The 24,909-nt window shown below is 30.8% G+C and overlaps 1 long non-coding RNA gene across 1 annotated transcript; it reads right to left on the reverse strand.

Moving 5' to 3' along the window:
• Positions 1-7,914: 7,914 nt before the first annotated feature.
• On the reverse strand, positions 7,915-15,823 carry LOC127715852 (uncharacterized). Its single transcript, XR_007988665.1, has 6 exons — positions 15,722-15,823; positions 15,291-15,354; positions 10,288-11,882; positions 8,740-8,809; positions 8,432-8,482; positions 7,915-8,075 (listed from the first exon to the last, which is right to left on the reverse strand). It is a non-coding gene; the product is annotated as an uncharacterized LOC127715852 (long non-coding RNA).
• Between the last annotated feature and the right edge of the window lie 9,086 nt (positions 15,824-24,909).

Raw genomic sequence — 24,909 nt, forward strand, 5'->3', positions numbered from 1 at the left:
AGGTCTTCCACCTTCTAAAAAAATAAAGCTTTTAAGAAGTTAGCTAACGCCGCCGCCGCCGCCGCCGCCGCCGCCGCCGCCGCCGTCGGATCACTATCCCTATGTCGAGCTTTCTGCAACAAAAGTCGAAGGCTCGACAATAAAATTAAGAAGATATGGTTTGTATAGGTATAATTACTTTTGATATTTCTTTTACTTTATAAGATATCTATTTAATATTTTAAAATATTTTGAAAGTTGAACGAATATAACAACAACTTACTAGTACCATAACCATTTGTCAATATTTTACACGGAGCGTTGACGTTAACTGTTGACGAAGCTACAGCTTCAATGACAAAATGTTGCAGACTTGAAAAAAATATCTAAGGAATAGTATCATATGCATTGCAAGGGAGACAAACCAATACTTTTTTGTAGTTTAATCATATTCCAGATGTCATTTGCCGAAATAGTTATCAATTATGGACTTTTGACGAGGTCAATACGTTATATATGGACCTGTTCAGATTATTTTGACCGAGGACGAAGTCCGAGTGTCAATATAATCTAACAGGTCCATATATATAACGTATTGACTGAGTGAAAGTCCTTAATTTCTATATTACATATGTAAATAATGTATTAGGAAAATGACGTTCAGTGTTCTTTCTGTGGATTTTTTAATTGTATTTTGCAAGAATTTTAACATGTTACTGAAAACAAGGATTTGTATAGTACTATACAAATCCTTGCTGGAAATATAATTTCTTTTATTTTTAAACTTCATAGCTTGTTGCATTAGCATTGATTCTTGTATTCTTATCGTCTGCATTTAACATAAAATTCTTGAAATCTCCTCATAAACTTGCAACTTTTCTTTTCTTATGTGGGGCTTCCTCCGTGGTTGTTATGTGTGACGTCATGAAGTCATAAATCTAAATTTAGTAACATTTTCATATTGACCACCAATATACGTATAAGGCAGCAACCATTTGATTTTCTGGGGGGGAGGCTATGGATTTTTTTTTCGGACAAACTTTGGCGAAAAACAATCTATTTTTTTGGCGACAAGTCGAAAACAATTTTTTTCTTTCAATTTTAGCATTACATATAGTGGCATCTGAGGGTGAAACAATTTTTTTTTCTAAGGGTCATAAACAAATTATTTTTTTCTCCAAAAACTGGAAACAAACTTTTTTTCCAAAAATTTTAGATAAACCCTGTCAGATGCATATATAAACCATACTACACCTTACAATCATTTTAAACACTCACTATAGTTCTGACCTAATCATAATAAAATGCACTGCAGGGCACAGTTTGTTACAACCACAGAGGTTGAACCATGAACAATTGGGGCAAGTATGAACACAATATTCAAGCTTGATACAGCTCTTAATTTGGATTGTGATAAAATATTTGACACAGCATAGGTTTCGGACTCCAAATGAATGTGGTATAAGAATTCAAAAATACATTTACCTATACCTTAATATCCAAAATCTAAAATAAGTTAGAAACAGCATTTCAAAGAACTAAAAAAATTAATTTTTTTAATTTTTTGATTTTGGACCCTTTGGACCTCAATTTGAACTAGTTTGTTAACAGGGCTAAAAATCCAAAATCTAAATACAGATCACAGTTACCAGTAGATTCAGCATATCAAAGAATCAAAAGAATTAAAATGTTGGTTTAAATCAAACAAAGTTTAATTTTGGACCATTTGGACTTCAATGTGAACCAATTTGATAATGGGCCCAATATCTAAATACACAGTTTGATTATATAAAAAAAACCCAAAGAATTCAATTTTGGGTTTAAATCAAACTTAGATTAATTTTGGACCCTTTGGACCTGAATGTGAACCAATTCGAAAACAGAAATACACAAACATGGTAACAGATTCAGCATATTAAAGAACCCAAAGAATACATGATTCTCATCGAAATTGAAATTGGTCAAGAAACAAATAATGTATACAAAGTATTGGTGTTTGTTTGGTTCCTAATTCATAAACAGTTTGGGCCATAATCACCAAAATCAATTCCAACTTTTCCTTTTTGGTTTGAAATCTTGTATAATAATTTCATAGAAATCCATGGATTTATTCTCAAGTTATGGTCTGGAAACCCCGGAAAATCTTTTTTTTTAACCTTTATTCCTAAACTGTTAGGGCAATAACCCCAAATTCAATTCATACCTTCCTTTTGTGGTATGGGACCTTGTGGTTTTATTTCTTTGAGATCTATACACTTATACTCAAGTTATTGTCTGCAAAGCATGTCTACAGACCACAATGACGACATATCCACACCATTATAAAATGGCAAAAGTTTTGCAGTCTATAAAAACTTAATGTTGACCACACTTCAAAAAAAGGCCAAGGTCAGATGTATCTCATCAGACAATCATATTCACATTACATTGTTGACCTAGAGAATCTGACCGAGAACAGACCAAATCATGGAACCTAAATGATGACCAAAATAATAATAAATAGGCAAATGGTGCAGGATAAGCCACTCAAATTAACAAATTTTCCGTAAACCTTTTTCTTATCCCAATCCATGCAATGTGATACAAAATATATCTCTTTATGTGAGAAATAGATCACAGGCAACAACCATAAGAGAATTAATTGTCCTTATTACACATAAAAACTGTCAAATTAATTTGAAAACAAATAATGTACACATACCTTTAAAAACGGAATCAAGATAATGTTCATATGCCAGATTAAACCAGACCATAAGGCAACTGCATACAAGATATGGATTAACTCATTCTTCTTCAGTCTTGATTATGAAGTTTTATATCAGGAGCATCCACTGATAGATCTGTATCCCTGTGTTTTGTATCTGATGAGCCTTTATATAAACTAGATCATTTTAGAATTCTAGATCTATTTAAAGACTTGGCAGCCAATCAGGTAATCAGCAAGTCTAATGAACATTTCTGTCATGTTATTCCTAGGTATCATTTGTGTCAAGTCTTGTTTAAACCTGAGACTACTATAACACAGTAGTCTCAGTTTAAACTAGCAAAGAAGTTTCTGTGACATCTAAAACTCAAAACATGATGTTGAAAGATACCAAGAGATGGAAATATAAACTGTTGACACAGAGATATGTCTTGCGTTTTTTGGTGGTATAATGCAAATGTTGAAATTAAATTGCAATATTTAAACTTGTTATCTATGCAATGAACCATGACTGACGGTTCAGGGCAAAATAAAAACACCATGGAAATGCTAATGCTTATAAAACTGCATACCCAACACCATTGACTTATCAATTGGTTCCTTGTTAAACTGTGAAAGTTTCAACAAGTAGGACCAAATAATCTCTTTGAAAATGAGACTTGCAAATGCCAATACAACTGCATACCAAATATCAGATATTAGTCACTCATCTTAAACTGATCTAATCACAAATCACATGTAAATAATGCAAAACATTCAGTCAATAAACCATGACTGAGGCTGGAGCTGAACAATCTCTATGGAACTGAGATTCGTCAATGCTTATACATCTGTATACCAAATATCATTGACATACCACTTATAGTTCCCTTTCAATTGACCTAATCACAAACTTATACATATATAAACTAATTAAAAGTTTTAAGTCGACTATGACTGAGGGAGAGAAGCAAAATAATATCCTTAGAAATAAGATGTTTCAATGCTTATATAACTGCATACCAAATATCATTGACCTACCACTAGTTGTTTTCTTTAACTTGAACTTATCACAATCAAATACATTGTTGAAGCTGCTGCTTATGGAAAAAGCATGCCCAAGTCTCGCTTTTTCAACTTCGTCCATACCATACAATAAATCAGCTGTGTGTTACCCTTGACCACAGAAACCTCTTCCCCCTTTATTTGTCATTCAGACTCAAATAAAATATAAGATAGGTTTTCTCAATTAAATTTTTATTTACCTATTTATTTATATCATTATCATGCATCATAATATAATATACCCAAATGAAACCAGACCCATTCTGCTCCATCAAGTGTGTACAAATACCAAAGAAATTGTAATAATAATAAGTTTTTAGTCCCTTTATAAGTGAAAGGAGGAAAAGGATCTGCATCATGGGTAAGGTATCATTGGTTAAATATTACAATTATACAAAATAACTGACAGCGCTGAGGATTCTTTTTAGTTTCTTGATACCAGTTCACAGACTAGCTGTTTAAATAGAATTTAGAAAATCAATTCTGTTCTGAGATACATGTCTTAAATCTTAATATCCTTAGGTCTTAAAGGAATATTTTTTTTTGCTCAATATTAAACTTGGTGCTTTCCAATACTTTTAAATACCAAACTTAAAATAAATTTATATAATTCCATAAAATATATGAATCCTCAGTTTGTCACATACGAAGAGGCATTTACAAATATAACAAGGAATACAATGGTAACTACTAAGATAAAAAATGCATAAAAGTACATGAATCAAATTCATTTATGAGGTGTACTCAATTTATTTACTGGGTTAATTTAATAAACTAATATCGTGATCCATGCAAAAATTATTAGATCACCAAGGAAATAGTTAACTGCATTTCATTAAACATTTATAACCCCAAGCTCTTATATTGTATATAAAGTTTCTTTATAATGCCTCCCAATTTCTAACCAAAGTCAATTCTTTATATCAAAGTAGGATAGTTATTTAACAATACATGTATGATATAAATATTTTTTTTATTATTTTCTTGGAACCAGAACTTTTTGCCCAGGAAGTAATAAGTAATTATTTCATATAAAATAAAAAGAGGAGATGTGATTGCCAACGAGACAACTCTCCACCAGAGACCAAATGACATAGAATTTAACAACTATCAGTCACCTACATCCTTCAACCATGAGCAAAACCCATACCCATAGTCCATATCCTTTAGGAAATGTGCCATAGTCAGCAAGTATATCATCTGTTTGCTCATCCGTCTACAACTTCCAATCACAATTAAAAGGATTGAATTGTTTTTGCCTAAACTTTTAAATAATCTTCAGTATCTGTTGGCATTGTGTATATTTTTTTCACATCCAAAGGTTCCCCAATCGAAGAATGGACTTTTCCATTTATAAAATATTTTTACTCATATTGAAGGATAGGTTGGTTCAGCTGATAAGAACATAGATTTAGTTAGAGCAAGATTCTGCATTTATAAATCTTGTAATTTGGTTAATCTTCAACGACCACTTCAATATTTATGTTCATTCATTTTTCTATTTTATCCACTAAGAAGAGTTAAAAGCATAATAAATGTCTGATCTCATTATGTAAATTTATATTTTGAATTGCATGTATAATCAAAATATATAAACTCAATCATACTAAGGCTTGGTATAACAAGATTTGACAGTAAAAACAAATAAATCACATAAAAACCACTAAAATCAGATAAAACCAGATAAAACACAAATCTTGTTATAGCAAAGCCTTAGAAAATTTACATTAAAGCTACAGTTGTAATATATATCAGTGTGAACCCCAAATTTATTTTGAATTTAAGTCAGTAAAATTTTGTCATAATGAGATCCAACTACTAAAAACATGATTAAAAACAAATATATTTGAACCAACCTATCCTTCACATGATAAAATGGTGGTATGAGAAGCTTCTTTCCCTTTTTTTCAAATACTTAGGAGGTCCATTCATTACAATTGAGAACCCCAAAATTTCATTATAATAAAATAAAATACACACAGCCATTAGATACAGAAGATAATCTGAAAGTTTAAATGAAAACTTTCCAATAGTTTATAAGCTGTGGATGAGAGATGATAATGGACAGACAGACAGACAAATCTTCTTTAATAACCTTTTTATGCTCAACATGAGTGCAGATGGGCATGGGATTTGGTCCTGCCCTGGGTCATATCAAAGAATTGAAAATTGGTATTTGATGCTCCCCTGCTAAGCATTCAGCAATTAGGAGTAGGAGCAAAGACTGGTCAGCTGGAAGTCAGAATAATGTGTTCAGGTAGGGTTAGATGTCCTGTGCAGACTTTTACATTATGAACTAGCACATTAAAAAAATCTTGCATTTTTAATTATCCATCCATCCTTCAAAATCAAAACTTCTTTTACAGGATCCTGGTTATACATGTGGAGGGGGGAGGTAATTGTTTAGAAGCTGAGTACAAGCCTCAAAAATCAAACATTAAAATATAAATAATCATAAATGAGAAAAAATATAGAAATCAATCACACAAAAATGAGAAAATATGACACACTGCAAAAACTATGTAATTATTTTCACTTGAGTGGCCTCAGATGCTGAATAATGCATTTATAATATATAAACAAAACCAATAAATAAAACTGACAGCCATTAATTTGTATGATTGTAAAGAATGCAGAGTCAAAACATTTTTATTTCTAGTTCATATTGCACCAAAAACTCAGTACTTAAATTGTTTAATAGGGGATTTGTTTTATTCCCTTTTAGTGTTTGGCCATCAAAGTCCTACTTAATAGGTTTCTAACCAGAAAAAATCATTTCACAAAAGACTTATAATTCTTAACCAGTGTACATAACTTAAAAAATATATGTAAACTGAAGCAAGTCTTATGGGTATCTTGTGAAACCATACATCATACCTTTGGGACCTCTCAAATAACAATAATTTCACAGTTTTTTTTTATATTTCTTCAATCACAAAACAATAATTGAATGCAAGAAAAAATAATGAAATTAAAAACCAATTGTTCAGAGAACAATTGAAGGTCTTTCCTCCAGTAAGGATCTATTTTGATATGAAAAATATTAAAATTAGATTTTAAATGTCAATTCAAGCGTCAAATGATAGCTTAATGTACGCTGATTCCAAAAATATATGGTTTCTTTACAAAAAAAATATAAATAAGGGAGATAATTTTTTACTTCCGGATTGAAAAATGTCACTTCCGGTATTATTTGAAAGTTTACTTGACACTGATTCCAAAAATATATAGTTCTATATACTTTTACATTAATTTAGTACAATAAATAGCTACTTCCGGTTTACAAAAGGTCACTTCCGGTTGGCTTTTTCAAGGTCAAATGGCTTGCAACCTAATGCAAAAAGTCCCATGGCTTTATCATGTATATATACGAGGTAAAAGCAAAGGTCAAAATATAGAACGTCGTATCCACCTTTGACCTGACCCAAATTTCAAGGTCATGAAACAAGGGCTTCAAATAACAAGACCCTAGGTCTCAAATATATATGATGAATGAGTTATATCACCATACGTGTAATTTTGAATATTATATGGGAGAAAACTCCCATTAAATGTCTCTGTACCCTTTCAACTCAAATTTACGTGTTACGACATGTCGCAACTAACAATTCTGTAAAAAAAATTGTCGATATCTTACAAGATTTCTGAAAATTAGTGATAACAAGCCAAAATCAAAATTTTTAACATGACCTTGACCTTTGACCTTGACCTCATTTTCATTTTTATGGACCAAGGACCTCAAATCAAAAGACCCTAGGCCTCTATCACTTATGGTTTTCCAGTTACAAATACATTTCACATATATCAAATACAAAAGGGGAAATAACTCTCATATGGAGTCTTCGTAAAGCTTCGGTCTAAATAAAACCTAACATCCTGAGGATATAACGAGCAATTTGGAAAAATAAATTTGTCGCTTTCTTTTACGGTTGCGGAGGAGATCTCATAACAAGAAAAACAGTGTTTGGGGAGATAACTCTTACAAAGAAAAGTGTTCGGTTAAGCAGGGTCAGTTTCAAAAGCGTATAGACTGTATGATATCATATACCAAAAAACTAAGCGACATCTTTTGAAACAAAAATACACCGCAAGAAAAAAATTAGGCGGAAGAAAAAAAAAATAATCAGAAGAAAACCAATAGGTCTTTCCACGGAAAGGTGGAAAGACCTAATAAATATTTTGAATAATAAAGCATTAAAAATTAATTGCATTTATAATTCATTCTGCTTAAAAGACAAATATCTGCTGATTTTTTTACAAAAGATAGCAACAGTTCATCCAATGGTTTGCAGGATTGTAGTCTGAGGATTTTACCATACAAGGAAGGCAGCAACAGCAACTCTTTCGACTGAAAAAGAAACAAAGTTAAATTTCAATTGTTGATTCTTAATTTTAAAATAATCTAACGGGAATAAAGAAACAGACATCAGTTTATGTTAAACAATTTGTTTATTACTTATATTGATTACTCAAAAATATATAGTATCAAAAATATCCGATTTAATTGTTATCTCCCCTTCATATATCTTCTTCAGATCTAGTATCTGCTTTAAAGGGTACATTATTTTAAAACGAAAAGATTGAATACTGATTTTTTTTAATTGTAAATTAAAAAAAAATATATATATTGAAATCTATTTAGTGACATTCATCACACTATAACATAAACACATTAAAGTTGTATGTTGATGAATAAGTTCTCACCTTATAACAGCTTTATCCCAGCAAGTAACCCAATGGAAACCTGATGCTAACCTGGAATATAAAAGTAGTCAGTTATACTAAACTTTCCTAAAAAAAATTATTACACATGTACTTAATTTAAAATTGCACTAGGATAACAAAAAATCATGGAAAAAATATTTGGTATTCTGAATTATAAACTCAGTTTTATATTTACCAAAAAAATTCAACCGGTATCTCATCAGTGTAAAATTATTTTTTTGGTACTAAAGAACCTTATGAAATTGATTTCAAATATTATATTACTAAAAAGATGCTTGATTACCTACCAACATGTTAACAATATCAGACATCCAAGTCTTACTCCCAACACCATGAAAACATCATCATTATAACAACCTTAATATAAAAAAAATTAAAATATAATTACTTGTTTTACAGATCAATCTGTCTCTAAGAAGACTAACAAATTAAAATAATGCTATGTTTCATTTATTAAAACCTGTTATACATTATCATCTTCACTATATAAACTTTAAACTGCTAGAGATAGAAATTGACCTTGTGCAAGTGCACGTATATGTATAAGACAATGATTTTGGAATATTCAATTACAAAATCGGATGGTTTTGTTCTCTTTTGATGATTCTTAAAATCATTTTCATAACAGCGTAGACAACCCCAATACTTATGTTGGTAATAATACTAACTCAATTACTGTAAATTCAGAAACTATTGCAATGTTTTTATTAATGCGAAAAATGCAACATTGTTGTATTGGCAATAATTTAAACTAGCATTTTGAAATTTTTTATATGAATTAAACAGGATTTTTCTCAATATCGCAAAAATTAAAATCGCATTTTAGTCTAAAATTACAAAATCGCAATTAAGAATGGTTATTATTTATTTTGAATTTATTGAACCATAAAATTAATTTTTGACTCTTCACATTGAATAATCCGCAAAGCGGATTATATAAAATGTGAAGTCAAAAATAAATTTTATGGTTCAATAAATTCAAAATAAATTATAGCCATTCATTATAAATAAATTTCTATCAAAAATAAGGCTCAAAGAACTTTTTATATTATTTATATTAACCATAACGTACACGGATGTTGGCGTATGAATATACAATGTCAGAGTGGGCTTGTCGCCATAAAAATTGACATTGAAAATAAAAGTAATACTTTTAACCAATCAGAAGACAGCAAATACACCAAATTTATTAATAATTGCACACAATAATTTCTGAATTTACAGTACCTTTAACTTGTTTGCCATTGGCTATCGATAACAGTGATTTTACGCTCACTCAGTCTGTCAGAGGCCTTCCAATAGGGATTTAAATAGAATAAAAGAGCAAAGTACATGTAGGCACAAGAGAAGAAAAAAAGAAAATAGTTATTCAACATTTAAATCAACACACAAGGTTTAGTCCTCTGCTAGTAATTCGTACTATTTGATGTAGGCATTTAGAACCTTTGGCGACCCCAGTTTAAATGTCTATAACACATTCAATGTGACAAGTGGATGTTACAAACTTTCACCTTATCTGACCCAGTCAATAGATAACATAAGAGCGCCAAGAAATCGTCTTGTCCACGCTTTTATGAAAATGATTCTATATCAATTCAATATTCAAACAGTTACAGACTTTGCATAAAAATTTGTTCGACCCACACTGACCCAAGATAATAACTTGCATACAGTTGGTTTCTATCCAACACAGCTCACTCGATACCAGACAGAAAACAAATGTAAGACTAGATACTCTAAATATCAAACACTAATAGAAAAGAACCCTTAAAAAATAATGTTAAATGCCTATATATATATTATTACCATGAAATTTGTGGAATATATAAACTTACCACATATTTTTCATGGTAAAGCCTCGGACTTGGTGAAGATTAAATTGACCATCTCCCTTAGAGCTGCTCTCCCGGCTGACAAGGTGGCTCTCCTCATCATCTTAACATCTTTTTTTTTAAATACAGTTTTATACATTAAATATATCAGATGCATTTCCAATAAATCCCCTTTCTTGAAAATTTCAGCAAATCAATTGTTAATGACCCAAGATTTCTCCCACCCTGCATATTTATTATCTAGAGCTCTGCTTACATTTATTTTTTTTTATTACAGAGCTCTAAATAATAGTCAATATTAGCTAGTATACATCTGATATTAAAAAAAAATGTACAAACATGAATATCCAAGTAGATGAAAATCCTAACATTGAGGGAATTTCAAGTATGTGGAGTTAAACAGGGGTATAATAAATTGCCTCCCTTTGACCCAAATTTCACCCTGTTCGGACTCCACATCCTTGTTATATTAAACAAAATAAATAAAATAGTACAATTAAAATTAAAAAATAGATTGATAACAAAAATCTAACATATTTCAATAAAATATTTCGTACTGATCGACTTATGGTGGCAGAGTGGTCCTATAAGTAGTTCAACTACTGTATCACTAGCCTGTCAACACTGAGAACCCTCACATGAAATGTGTAACTTCATTCTTAATTTGACTAGGGTTTGCCCGTTTCCCTGATGAAGGTGATGTTTTCACCAGGCACTCTGGCTGTCTCCACAAATAAAAATTTACAGCCAATATTATAGTAAATCATGTTTAAGTGGTGTTTAACTCCAAAAATCAACCAATCCAATTTCAACAAGATGTTCTTCAACTATGCCTTTTGTAAAATTATTCTTTAAAAAATATCACCTTGGTTACAAACCAAAATCAGCTAAAAATGACAAAAAAAAGTGCAAAAAATATATTTCTAACTTCTTAACTTCGTAAATTCCTCTGCATTAGAGCACCCTTGTCACATATCTTAAAGATATTAAAATTAACATGAAAGAAAAGGTTGTAAGGGGATATATTTACTGCAGACCATTATTCATCTTTTTAGTTTACACTAGAGAGGCATTTGCTATTGTAAGGTATTTTGAAACGTTGCTAAAAAAAACAAAAATAATTAAAATTTTTGCTAAGAAATTTAGTGGGAATATTCACATCCGCAGATTTAATTGCATTAACTTCATGTATAAAGTAACTTGTAAAATTTGAAAGTATCTCAAATCCTAAAATAACAAAAAGATGGCAAAAATATATACATTACAATTTGCAAAAAAAAAATACATTTCAATAATTGAACATTTTTTTTTCTTTTTTCTTTCTTTTTCTTTTAGATTATCCATTCTTAAACTGCTGGAAGTGTTTTGACTAAACATGAGTATAAAGGGAAAATAGAAAGAATTTTTATAATGTCAAATACAAGTTAACCTACAACTTCCAATCTTGTTGAAAATGGAGAATCTTTACATATTTTTTTTTTTTTTTTTTTTTGTAAAAAAATTATAAACATTTTCTCTAGCATACACAAAAATAGTCTGAATTACATTCTTTACTGTTGCAGTTATATCACACAACCATTTTATGCAGCCACAGTTATCTGAAAAAGAAATATACATTACTCATGAACATTGAAATAATATTTAATGCAAAACAATTATTTCTAACTGAGCATTACAATTATAATGTATAGAACATTTCTTTTTCTTTGTTATAAAGTGATTTGTTGACATAAATTTTAAAGTACCAGTATTTCTTAGCAATAAAAGGATGAAAAACAAGTCATTGGCTGATGTTTTGACAAATATCTTTTTAACATTGTTTTATTGCTATATATAGTATATCAGGCTATTAACATACTTGATTGAATTTTTTAACATTTAGTCATGTTGAACCTTTATAGCTAACTATACAATATAGGTTTTGCTCATTGTTGAAGGCATAGGGTGATATTTAGTTGCATCCACATCATTTGGTCTCTGGTTGATGGCTGTCTCATTGGCATACATACCACATACATATTTTCATATATGGGGACAACTATAGATAACAAAAAAACTGAAATCACAAGATTTCGCATTATACATTATACTTTTTGACTTCCCTTATATATCTTTATATCTCCTTCTAAATTGTTTATTCAACTATAAGTAAAGAAGACATTAATATGTAAGATTTACATCTGTGCCTAACAAAAATCTTGGGCTTTAAAATGCTCTTGGATGAAAAGTTCATAAATCTATGTATTGATTCTAACCATAAAAGTCAGCTCTAATGCCCACTCCCAGCTTCAATCCTTACAGACAAGCTGTGATGCTAACCTGAAATATAAAATGATAATTCATTAATAAAACCCTGTAACTCGGAAACGTAAAATCTAAAATTTATAAAAATCGAAGGGAGCTCATGTCAATAGATATAAACAATTCACAACAATTTCTTGCAAGTTGGTGAAAGCAGTCTTGAGTTTTGTCCGAAAACAGGAAAAACCCCCTTTTTTTAATGAATAAAACCCCATAACTCGGAAACGTAAAATCAAAAATTTATAAAAAACGAAAGGAAGCTCACGTCAATAGATATAAACAATTCACCAAAGTTTTATGCAAATTGGTTCAAGGTTTTTGAGTTAATGTCCGACATGTTGATGACGGACGGACAGACGGACAGAGGTATACCATGATATGTCCCGTAAACGGGCATATAAAAACTGTTTAAAAGGTTCTTTGTTGGTATTATGTATGTATATTGAATAGATTGAATGATTGGTTGTTGGTTGCTTAAGGTCCAGTGGCAAATCATTAAATAGAAATAGTCTTAAAATGTGTTATATATGTCAAGAACATATGGATGAGACAGCAATCCAACAAGCCAACACATTTTTATGTAAACAATTCAGATCCTAAACTTTACTCTTATTTGGTTACTGATATAATAATAAGAGTAGATTCCTGTAAAAAATATTTTAAGCGTTCAAATCTTGTTTTTCCATAAAATATTTATAATACATTTGAGTTTTCCAAAACAGGACTAACATACTGGTACATACCTTTGTATTAGCTGTATAAGACCACCAAGCCTTATTCCCACACCATGAAAACATGTCTCAGAAAGAACCTGAAATGAAATTATAATCAACACATTATACATTTTGTAAATCAATTTATGTTACCGATAACCTAAAATTTACTAAATATTGTTCTGATTTCTTATTGCAGGTAGACAATTGTATAAAATCATTTTTTTTTTAAATCAATATAAAAGATAGAAAAGTAAAAAAACGTCAGATTTAAATTTAACTGCACAAAAAATATCTGAATATTTTACAAAGTTATCTCCCATTGAATGCAAAATCGTGTTTTAAATTGTACTGGTCTTTTCTTGAAGTTTAATGACTATTTTTAGGATTTACTATTGATATTTTAATAGAAAATCTTGTTCATGTATCTTGTATCTTTAAATACTAAACTGGTAAATTAATTCATCAATGGTGTTTTAAATGCAATATTTCAGAAGGGTCTGTTATCTTAAAAGATCTGGCTAAAATAAACTTGCCTTTTCTATTTTCATGGTAAAGAGTCAGACTTGGTTGAAGATTTAATTGACCATCTTCCTAAGAGCTGCTATCCTGGCTGACAAGGTGGTTCTTCTCAATATCTAATTGTCAATCTATGTTGTGTCCATTTGTTTTTAGAAAATTAAGTAACATACATAAAAAATATCAGATGCACTTTCAATTAATAAACTTTTTGAAAAATTTCACGTAATTATTTTAAGTGACACACAATTTTTCCCACCCTAAATTTCTATTATCTAGAAAACATCTGATATGTAAAAAAGTGCATAAATGTGAGTATCCAAGTAAATAAAAATCTAACATTGAGGGAATTTCAAGTATTTGAAGTTAAACACAGTATAATAAATTACCTCCCTTTGACCTAAATTTCACCCTGTTAGAACTCCACATCTTTGTTATATATAACAAAAAAACATAAATAGTATACCGGTAATCAAAATAAAAAAATAATTGAATTACAAAATTTCAATACATTTCAATAACATATTTAGTGCGGATGTAGTAATGGTGGCTGAATGGTCAAAGTAGTTCAACTACTATATCACTAGCCTGTCAACACTCTGAACACTCACATTGTAGGTGTGTTTAACGTCAATAGTTGCCAGTTTCTCTGTTGAAGGGGATGTTTTCACCAGGCTGTCTCCACAAATAAAAACTGGCAGTCAAGATATAGCAAATCATGCTGAAAGTGGTGTTAAATACCAAAAATCAATCAATCTACTTTCATCAAGATATTCTTCAACTATGCTTCTTGTAAAATATTCTTAAAATAATATACCCTTCGTTATAAACTCAGCTAAAAATGACACAAAGGTGAAAAAATATATTACAATTTGCAAAAATAAAAAACATTTCAATAATTGAACATTTTTTTCTTTTTCTTTTTTTTTCTTTTTTTTCTTTTCTTTTTTTTTAGATTCTCCATTCTTAAACTGCTGGAAGTGTTTTGCCTAGACATGAGTATGAACAGAAAATAGAAAGTAATTTTTGAAATTGCAAAGACCTATTAACCTACAACTTCCAATCTTGTTGAAAATGGAGAACCTGTACATAATTATTTTTTTCTTTTTGTAAAAATTATAAACATTTTCTCAAACATACACAAAAATAGTCTGAATTACATTCTTTACTGTTACAGTAAAATCACATAGCCCTTTTATGCAGCCACAGTTACCTGAAAAAGAAATATACAGAATTAAACGTAATTGTCAAAATCTGAAAATTGAAACAATATCAAATGCAAAATAATAAGTAACTGGTCATTATAATCATGATTCAAAAAACCTTTCTCTTACTTTGTTTAAAAGTGATTTGCTGATATATTTTTTGAACTACCAGTCTTTATTAGCAGAAAAGGATGAAAAACAAGTCAATGGTAGATGTCTAACATATTTCTTTTTTTACATATTGTTTTTTTTTTGTATTGGTTCTTACCATAAAAGTCAGCTCCAATGCCCACTCCCAGCTTCAATCTTTACAGACAAGCTGTGATGCTAACCTGAAAAATAAAATGATTAGTCATTCAAGATTGTTTAAAAGGATCATTTTTGATATACTGTATGTATATTCCATATTTTGAATGATTGATTCATTTGATTGTTGGTTGCTAAATGTCCAGTGGCAAATTAAATAAAAGTCTATAAATATGTAATAGAAGTTGAGAACAGCAAACCAGCATCCCAACAAACTTTTACATAATCAAATCAGATAATTAAATTTACTCCTTTAAAGGCAATTAAAGAAAGCAAAGACTTCTTACCAAACTCCTACAAACCTTCACGCTTAGAGCACATGCTATTTCCAAATACATTATAAATACTTTTTCTTTTTTCAAAACAGGACTAATTTAACATACTGGTACATACCTTCGTATTAGCTGTATTAGACCACCAAGTCTTATTCCCACACCATGAAAACATATCACAGAAGAACCTAATAAGAATTAAAAAAGACACATTATATATTTTACAAATCCATTTCTCTATAAATATAAAGTCACTATATAATGTTCTGATTTCTTACAAAATGTACACAACAGTATCAACACAAGTTTGTAGGATAAACTGTTGACAGAGATGTCTCGCCTAGCAGCGGAAAATGAAAAACATCTGATGATTTGCAACATTGCTAATTAATTCGATATTTTGGTAGTAATGCAAATAAATACAAAATGTCATTGATCTATAGCAAGGAGTAACTATTAACCTGACTAAACAGAAAACTTGACATAATAAAAATAAAACAAGTCAAAGGTTTTTGTTTGGAATTTAACTGCACAAAAGTGATGTGCAAATTTAACAGTTATATCCCATTGAATGAACAAATCTTGCTGTTAATTGTACTTGTCTCCCCTTGAAGTTTTAAATATTTTGATCGAAAATCTTGTTCAAGATTGATTGATTGATTTTTGGTGTTTTAACGCCACTTTTGGGCTATTTCGTGGCGGCCAGTTTTTATTGGTGGAGGAAGCCGGAGTGCCCGGAGAAAACCACTGACCTTCGATAGGAAAACTGACAATCCTAGTCAATTAAGATTGGAGTCGAGTGCACCCGCATGAGCGGGGTTCGAACTCACAACCTCAGTGTTGACTGGCTAGTGATTACAGTAGTAACTACTTAGACCACTTGGCCACCGAGGCCCCTCTTGTTCAAGAAAATGGTAACTTAAATTATAAAACTTATTAAAATTAATACATCAATGGTGTTTTGCATGCAGAAGATCAGAAGGGTGCTGGCGTGTTGTCTTAATATGCACTTCTTGGCGAATATTTCTCTTGGCGAATATTTCTAGAAAATGTATACAACAAGAAATGATTGTAACAGGATGCTGTTACGAAGTCTCCCAAACGAAGCTCCCATAATTCGTAATTCCCAGTGTCGCCTGACATTGGACAAAGTCCAGTGAAAATTGGTTTGGTCGAGTAAAGTTAGTGCATTAGTGATGCATGGGGACTAACCCTGTATATCATTCAAATCATCTTGGCATGACAAACCAGAATATATATGGTTTAGGGGTGGGGATCTCGACCATTTACAAGATACTAGAACATTGGGGGTGGGGGGAACCCCTGGGGACTGACCCTATACATCATTCAAATGTTCGAGAAACGACGAACAGGAATATATATGGTCTAGGGGTGGGGATCTCGACCATTTACAAGATATTAGAACATTGGGGGTGGGGGGAACCCAGTGGGGACTGACCGTATACGTCATTCAAATGTTCGAGACATGATGAACAGGAATATATATGGTTTAGGGGTGGGGATCTCAACCATTTACAAGATATTAGAACTTTCTCAAATGGCAGGAGGTCGGGATGACCCCTGGGGACTAACCCTGTATATCATTCAAACCATCTTGGTATGACAAACCAGAATATATATGGTTTAGGGGTTGGGATCTTGACCATTTACATGATATTAGAATTTCTCAAATGGCAGGGTGTCGTGATGACCCCTGGGGACTAACCCTGTATATCATTCAAACCATCTTAGCATGACAAACCAGAATATATATGGTTTAGGGGTGGGGATCTTGACCACTTACAAGATATTAGAACTTTCTTAAATGGCATGGGGTGGGGGTGACCCCTGGGGACTAACCCTGTATTTCATTTCATATGCTTTATCATGACAAACCAGAATATATATGGTTTAGGGGTGGGGATCTCGACCATTTACAAGATATTAGAACTTTCTCAAATGGCAGGAGGTCGTGATGACCCCTGGGGACTAACCCTGTATATCATTCAAACCATCTTAGCATGACAAACCAGAATATATATGGTTTAGGGGTGGGGATCTTGACCATTTACAAGATATTAGAACTTTCTCAAATGGCAGGGGGTCGGGATGACCCCTGGGGACTAACCCTGTATATCATTCAAACCATCTTAGCATGACAAACCAGAATATATATGGTTTAGGGGTGGGGATCTCGACCATTTACAAGATATTAGAACTTTCTCAAATGGCAGGGGGTCGGGATGACCCCTGGGGACTAACCCTGTATATCATTCAAACCATCTTAGCATGACAAACCAGAATATATATGGTTTAGGGGTGGGGATCTTGACCACTTACAAGATATTAGAACTTTCTTAAATGGCATGGGGTGGGGATGACCCCTGGGGTCTAACCCTGTATTTCATTTCATGTGCTTTATCATGACAAACCAGAATATATACGGTTTAGGAGTGGGGATCTCGACCATTTACAAGATATTAGAACTTTCTCAAATGGCAGGGGGTCGGGATGACCCCTGGGGACTAACCCTGTATATCATTCAAACCATCTTAGCATGACAAACCAGAATATATATGGTTTAGGGGTGGGGATCTCGACCATTTTCAAGATATTAGAACTTTCATAAATGGCAGGGGGTAGGGATGACCCCTGGGGACTAACCCTGTATATCATTCAAACCATCTTAGCATGACAAACCAGAATATATATGGTTTAGGGGTGGGGATCTTGACCACTTACAAGGTATTAGAACTTTCTTAAATGGCAGGGGGTGGGGATGACCCCTGGGGAGTAACCCTGTATTTCATTTAATGGGTTTTATCATTTAGAACATTTTCAATTAAAAAGATTGTGTCTATCACAAACGGTTTTCAATTTATAATCATTTGAAAATTTAAAAAAATAAAATCCCATAGGGTTCTATAGTAAAACCCTCTTTTCTTTTTGCCCCTCAAAGTACCCCTTTATAAACCCCATTGCACAAACAAAACCCTGATTGCACCACTAGACATGTTAGTCTAACATATTGTGAAACCCTAAGTTAATCTGACAAGCGGTTTTGGAGAACGGGTGCGGACAAGTTCAAATTTAAAAGTGGCGGAAGAGGAAGAGGAAGAGGAAGAAGAAGAATAATAATAATAATAAGAACTGAGCAAAAACAATAAGTCTTCCCAAACTTCGTTTGGGAGACTTAAATATTTGGCTTAAATAAACTTGCCTTCTTGATTTCTTGGTAAAGCCTCAGACTTGGTTGAATGATTTATTTGACCATCTTCCTTGGAGCTGCTATCCTGGCTGCTTTCAAAGGTTTTCCATCATAATTTTTTATGCTAATCAGTCCACTGAATCCATTTTATCTAAGTAATGAAATGTCCTTTCCATTGTACATTATAAAATGTACAAGTCACCAGAATGTTCTAAGGCATCTCACATTATTTTTCCAATCATGGAAACTGAAGAAATTCTCAATTTAAAATACAAATAATTTATTAAATTCATTTAAAAAGTACTGTAAAAATACCAGACATGCTTTTAAACAGGTAACTTGTATTTTGATAATTTACGAAATGTATTCTGTACCCCACAATTTCTTCCACTCATTAAAAGTATATTTTAGTACTATATTTACATTTTTTTTAATTTACAGAGCTCTAGATAATAGCTTTTATATAAGTTACCAGACATCTGATATGAAAATACTTATACAAATGTAAGAAAAAAAGTACAGTGTAGTAATAAGTATAATAAAAACATATAAATCAACATTTTAAAAATATTTTGAAGCATAGTTTAATCAAAAATATCTCATTTTCAAGGTTTACTACTCATGTACATAGTAGTCATGTATAGTCCCAAAATTTGTAAAAGCCTCTATAGATTTGCAAACTCTCTGTGAATTCCAAAAGATATGGGTTAAAAACTATTTATTTACCTTGGATGAAAAATTACTTAGTTCCCAAGTCAGGAAAAAAATTATCAAACAATTCCATAGTACCAAGTGGACAACTTAAATATTTGTACAATCATTGTGTGAAGTTAAAAAGATTGAGATTGAAAACTGCAGGAGTTGATTACACAAAATCAGTACCATCTTTGAAAATTTTGGAAAACAATCATCAAGATCAGAATTAAGGGAAAAATGGGGGGAAATTCCTCAAACAATTTCATATAAGCAGGTACACAACTTCAAAATGTACGCAATTATTTTGTGAAGTTTCAGTGGTAAAAGAAAAAGAAGCTGAAATGAAAAAATACAAATATGATGCAAAATTATATTACATGTATCAAGTATGAAATCTTTAGATTTAATAAAAGAATTTAGAAAGAAAAATTAAGAACTCAAAGAAATGATATAAATACTGATTCTTTATAATAAAAATTAATTTCAATACTTTATAATTTAAATTAATTTCAAAACTCAAATGGCATGTAATACTTCAATAAAAGAGATTTTTACTTTTTACTTTAGTTTTATACTTGAAAGAAAAATAGTAGCAAAATTTACAATTGAAAAAGTAAAATTTTTTGTTCCCAGATTATTTATGATAGCATTTTTGATTGCTTATATCAAAATTTGTTTTATGTAAGATTACTTCCAATGACTTTTGTCAGAAAAAAAGGAAAATCACTGATATCTTGACATAATGGACTGAGGCAAGGTTACTGCACTCTCCTGAATCATTGGTTCCTTAAATGAATAAGAACCAGAAGCAGCCAATATACAGACTTACAGGAATCAGCTCTTTTTTGCTACCGGGAAAAGAAAACAGATTACCAGTTAAATCTAAAATAGTCTGGTTATCTTTAACTTTTTTAGTGATTAAATCCCCAAAGTCTGAAACAGGGTCTAATATAAATCTAAAACTGCTTGGTTAACAGAACTGATTGTATGCTATTGCTCAGGCAAAAATAATCATGTATATACTGTAAATTCAGAAATTATTGCGATGTTTTTATTATTACGAAAAATGCGACAGGGTTATAATCGCAATAATTTAAACTCGCATTTTGAAATTTTTTATTTGAACTTAACAGGATTTTTCTCAATATCGCAAAAATTAAAATCGCATTTTAGTCTAAAATGACAAAATCGCAATAATAAATGCACGCAATAATTTCTGAATTTACAGTATTATGCCTACCAATGTTAAAATTACAATAAAGTATAGCTTGCAACAATTATTTCTTAATTATTATGGACTAATGGAAAACTCCTTTGAACTAATGAGGCTCAAGTTGGATCCCTGTTAAAGAGTCAAGCTCTTAGATTACTCTTTGTCTGGCCATGAGTTTCAAAAAGGATCCAATGAAGAATAGCTGCAGTCAGTTATTGATAATTGGGTTTTACTTATTTTTTTTTTTTAAAGTATTTTATGATGGCAAGTGCTTTACCTATATTGTAATTACCAAATTTGAAAAAGATAGAATGGTTTGATACCAAGGAGCAAATTAATTTATGTTGTAATTCAAACGGTATGATAGGGTTAAGATCAGTCTTATACCTTTTTCAATAAAAGATCTAAATTGTATAAAATGAGCTATATTTCAACAAACATATGATTTGAAATTTGAAATTTTTGTGTTGTACAATCTACTCCTTTTCATGTACACATGATAAATAGAATAAAATAGACCAGTTTTCAGCTCCTTTTTTGTGATCTTGAAATGATCCTGCTCACTGTCAATACTTTTGATTGCAAAAAAGAAAAATTGTTTCAAGAAGCTGGACAAAATTATCCTTTAATATATTGATCACAGAATGGCTTGGGAAGTTAAAAAGATTAATTTTCTATTAAACAGGAAATTTTTACAATGAAATGCTTAAACTCAAGACAATTTAATTTTACAAATTACGATGAGCAATTGTTAAATGGGACTAACAAGTGAAATTAAAACATTAATACCAGTTGTCAATTATGGTCTCATAATAATGAAGTTATCATTAAATGTCTGGAATCTGTGGATGAAAACCTAGTGTTGAAGGTGACAGTTGAAAATTAACCCAAGGTTGAGAAGCTTGAAGCAAAGGGAGATAACTACTGTAAGTTATCAGGATTGATAAGTTAGATAACTCTTCACTTGGAGATGATGATAGTTTCAGATAACTCAAAATGAAGTTTTTAGGGTATTGGAAATCATTATAAATTTCGTTGGTCATCTCAACGAGATTGATTTTCTCCCTTGAGCCGGTACCGCGAAAATGAGAAAAGCAATCAAGTTGAGATGACCAATGATAATCTGTTTATCACTATTTTGCTTATGACGACGTTGAAATTTACATTGACAATGGCACATGCAGCCTCAGTTTCTAGAGATACTTTCCATATCTTTCTACTATGATGAGAAAGGAAATTATTAGTAAGATCAAAGCAAAATTCAGTAAAATAGTGATAATAATATATATATCATAGAAATTTATTATTGTTCACCAAATATTAAGACTTGTACAAGCTTTCAGTCATGTAAGAATTAATAACCTTTGCGATTATGTTTATAACTCTATAATAAATGTAGATTAAACATCCAAATTCTTTTTTGTATGGCAGAATTTTCGTTATGGCTTGACTGTTATAAAAATGTATTTTTACTTCTTTATTATCTTAATAGCGATCAGTGCTTTAAAGATGTAGATACCCAGAAACAATTTTGAAGAAGATAAAGTATATCTAAAAAACTTTTGGGATCATTTTCCACTTCCCCTGAATTCAACTTAATTTACGAGAATATGTTATCTCGTTTTCCATTTCCAATACATCATAATATGTCAAATACATTTTAGATTTTGATTTTGATTGAAGATATTCATTTTCAATTTTGAAAATAACAAATTAAAGAAAGTATGAAAATCGTACAGATTCAAAGTTCAAAGCAGCTTTATGCTCAAACATTTGATTATTTTTTTATATGACTAGAAATATCAAATATTTTTCATTTCAGAATTACATATATAGATTTCTTCGAATGGTAAACACCACACCCTAAATATCTCAAAACCAAAGAACCATCCAAAGAACAACTGAAACAAACAGAAGATATAACCAACCCTACTACTTAAACACCAATAAGCAACTTTGTTATGTGTTAGTAAAGACACGCAGCGCTCCAAGCATAATGTATTTCTGAAATGATCATTTGATATTTGTTAAGTCTACACCAAAACTCTGAAGATAAAGAATGTTTTGCTTCGGAACTTTGCATGCACTAGACTACGAGTTTAAAAAAATTTCAAGTACTATGTATTTCTATAATCTGACAACTAAAATGCTTTGAAAATGTAAAAATTTTAGGAAAATTATTATTTCACTATAAATCTTAAATTTTAATTTAAATGTCTTAGGAAAATTATTTCATTATAAATCTGAAATTTTAATTTAAATGACATCTTTTTTTTTAACAAAGAACCAAAAAAAAATGCATTTACTCATTATCTTTTGATTTTGCCGTTTGATTAGGGACTTTCCGTTTTGACTTTTCCTCAGCGTTCAGTATTTTTGTGATTTTACTTTTTTTTCACCAGAAAAAAGCACTGATAGACCTTTAAGACAATGAAAAAAAAAATTTCAATCGTTGGATCAAATGACAGTCTGTAGTGGTGAAAATACAGAGAAATTAATCATAACCAGGATAAACCTCATTTGAAGTTATTGCAACTATCATCATCTCTGTATTGATAACTTTTGATATTAAATTAACACCCCAAATATAAAGAAGGCGTTATACCCTGGGTTAATCTCCAACTTCTATATTTTGCTTCTTATGTTGTTGCACATTAATAGATGCATAATTTTAACTATTGAAATTATAAACAAGTCTTTTACTGCATTCAAGAAGAAAAGATAGACATGTTTTGAGTACGGGTACTTGGCTATCATGGATCAAATGATCATTTGGCTACTGTTGTAATAAATAACATGAAAACTTTCACAATTAACAATTGCTCATCATAATCCTTCAGAAATATTAGAAATTTTAATGGTGAATATTTACAACAAATATAAAAGAAGACTTTTTCATATAAAAATAACTAATTCAGAATTAAAGTATTTTTAACTTGGGGTGTACTGGATGACACACACAGTACATCATTTCGCCTGCAGATTAACCACATAGGAGTACTAGTAGTAGTAGAAGTAAATGTGTGCATTTTCAAATCATCAAAAGTTGAGATATTTAAAAAATTACTGCATTCAAATTTTGTTCTAAATACCGGTACATTTTAAGAGTAAAAATATGAAATTTAAATAATCTGAACCCAGTCATATTTTTTCAATTGATAAATACTTCACATAAATATCTAAATTTTGAGTCTGGGGGTTGGAATCCCTCCTTTTATTCTGATTCCTCTTTTTTTTTAATATGTGAACGTTTCATGGTGTTCCTAGGTTTGGAACCCCCTTTTCAAAATGGCTGTATCCACACATTGTACTGACTCAACTTCCCTAATGTAAAATAATATACACAAAAGACTTCTCTGAGCATGGTCCCCGGGTCTTACTTTACAAATGTATAGCTCAATTGGATCATGTAGTTTAAATTCTTTCAAATTTGTAAATTCATTTCATATGAGTTACCTCCCCTTCACTCAGTGAAATTTTTTAATTTTATATCATCATGGAGGGGCATAAAGATTTTTTACAGACTTCAAGGTTATTTATTTTTGAAGCCAAAGGGAATTCAGTATATTATTAAGGACTTTATTTTTCGTGGGAATTTGATTCACCCTTATCAGAACTCTGGAATTAATGAGTAATTTTTCGGACTCAGTGAGTGAAAGCTTTATTCTTTTACACAAATTTTGGTAGCACCCCTTGCTAAAGCCCCTCATAATGCAAGATACCAGTGTTTTCATGGAGTAAGACTGAGTCATCATTATCTTAACTTGACTCACATGAATGTTAAAATAGATAACCAATATTTTCTGTGAAAAAAAGGTGCATCAATTTATTTTTTAAGTTAAATTGAAGTTAAAATTTTGTCAAACATGAAAATACTTCAAAATAACAAAGAATAATTCTAAAAATCTATATTTGAAAATTATGTGCCATCTTTATCTTGTCACATTTAAAATTAAGAATTGAAGAAAGAATGAATGAAAAAAAAACACCCTCGACTTTGTCAATTTGTAAATTTGTTAACTTATCAATTACTTACCCACTTCTGTCCTGTCCTGGTAGTAAAAAACCCATCCTAGTAGTACTTCTGTCCTGGGTCACCTGAGTTCATCCCAGGGTCTCTGGTTGGCTTGATGTTGCACATTTTTAGTTTTCAGTTTAGTGTTTTGGAGACTTTTGTCTGTCATTTCTTTTG

Source organism: Mytilus californianus, unplaced genomic scaffold (genome assembly GCF_021869535.1).
Source record: "Mytilus californianus isolate M0D057914Y unplaced genomic scaffold, xbMytCali1.0.p SCAF_9, whole genome shotgun sequence".
Classification (NCBI taxonomy): Eukaryota; Metazoa; Mollusca; class Bivalvia; order Mytilida; family Mytilidae; genus Mytilus; species Mytilus californianus.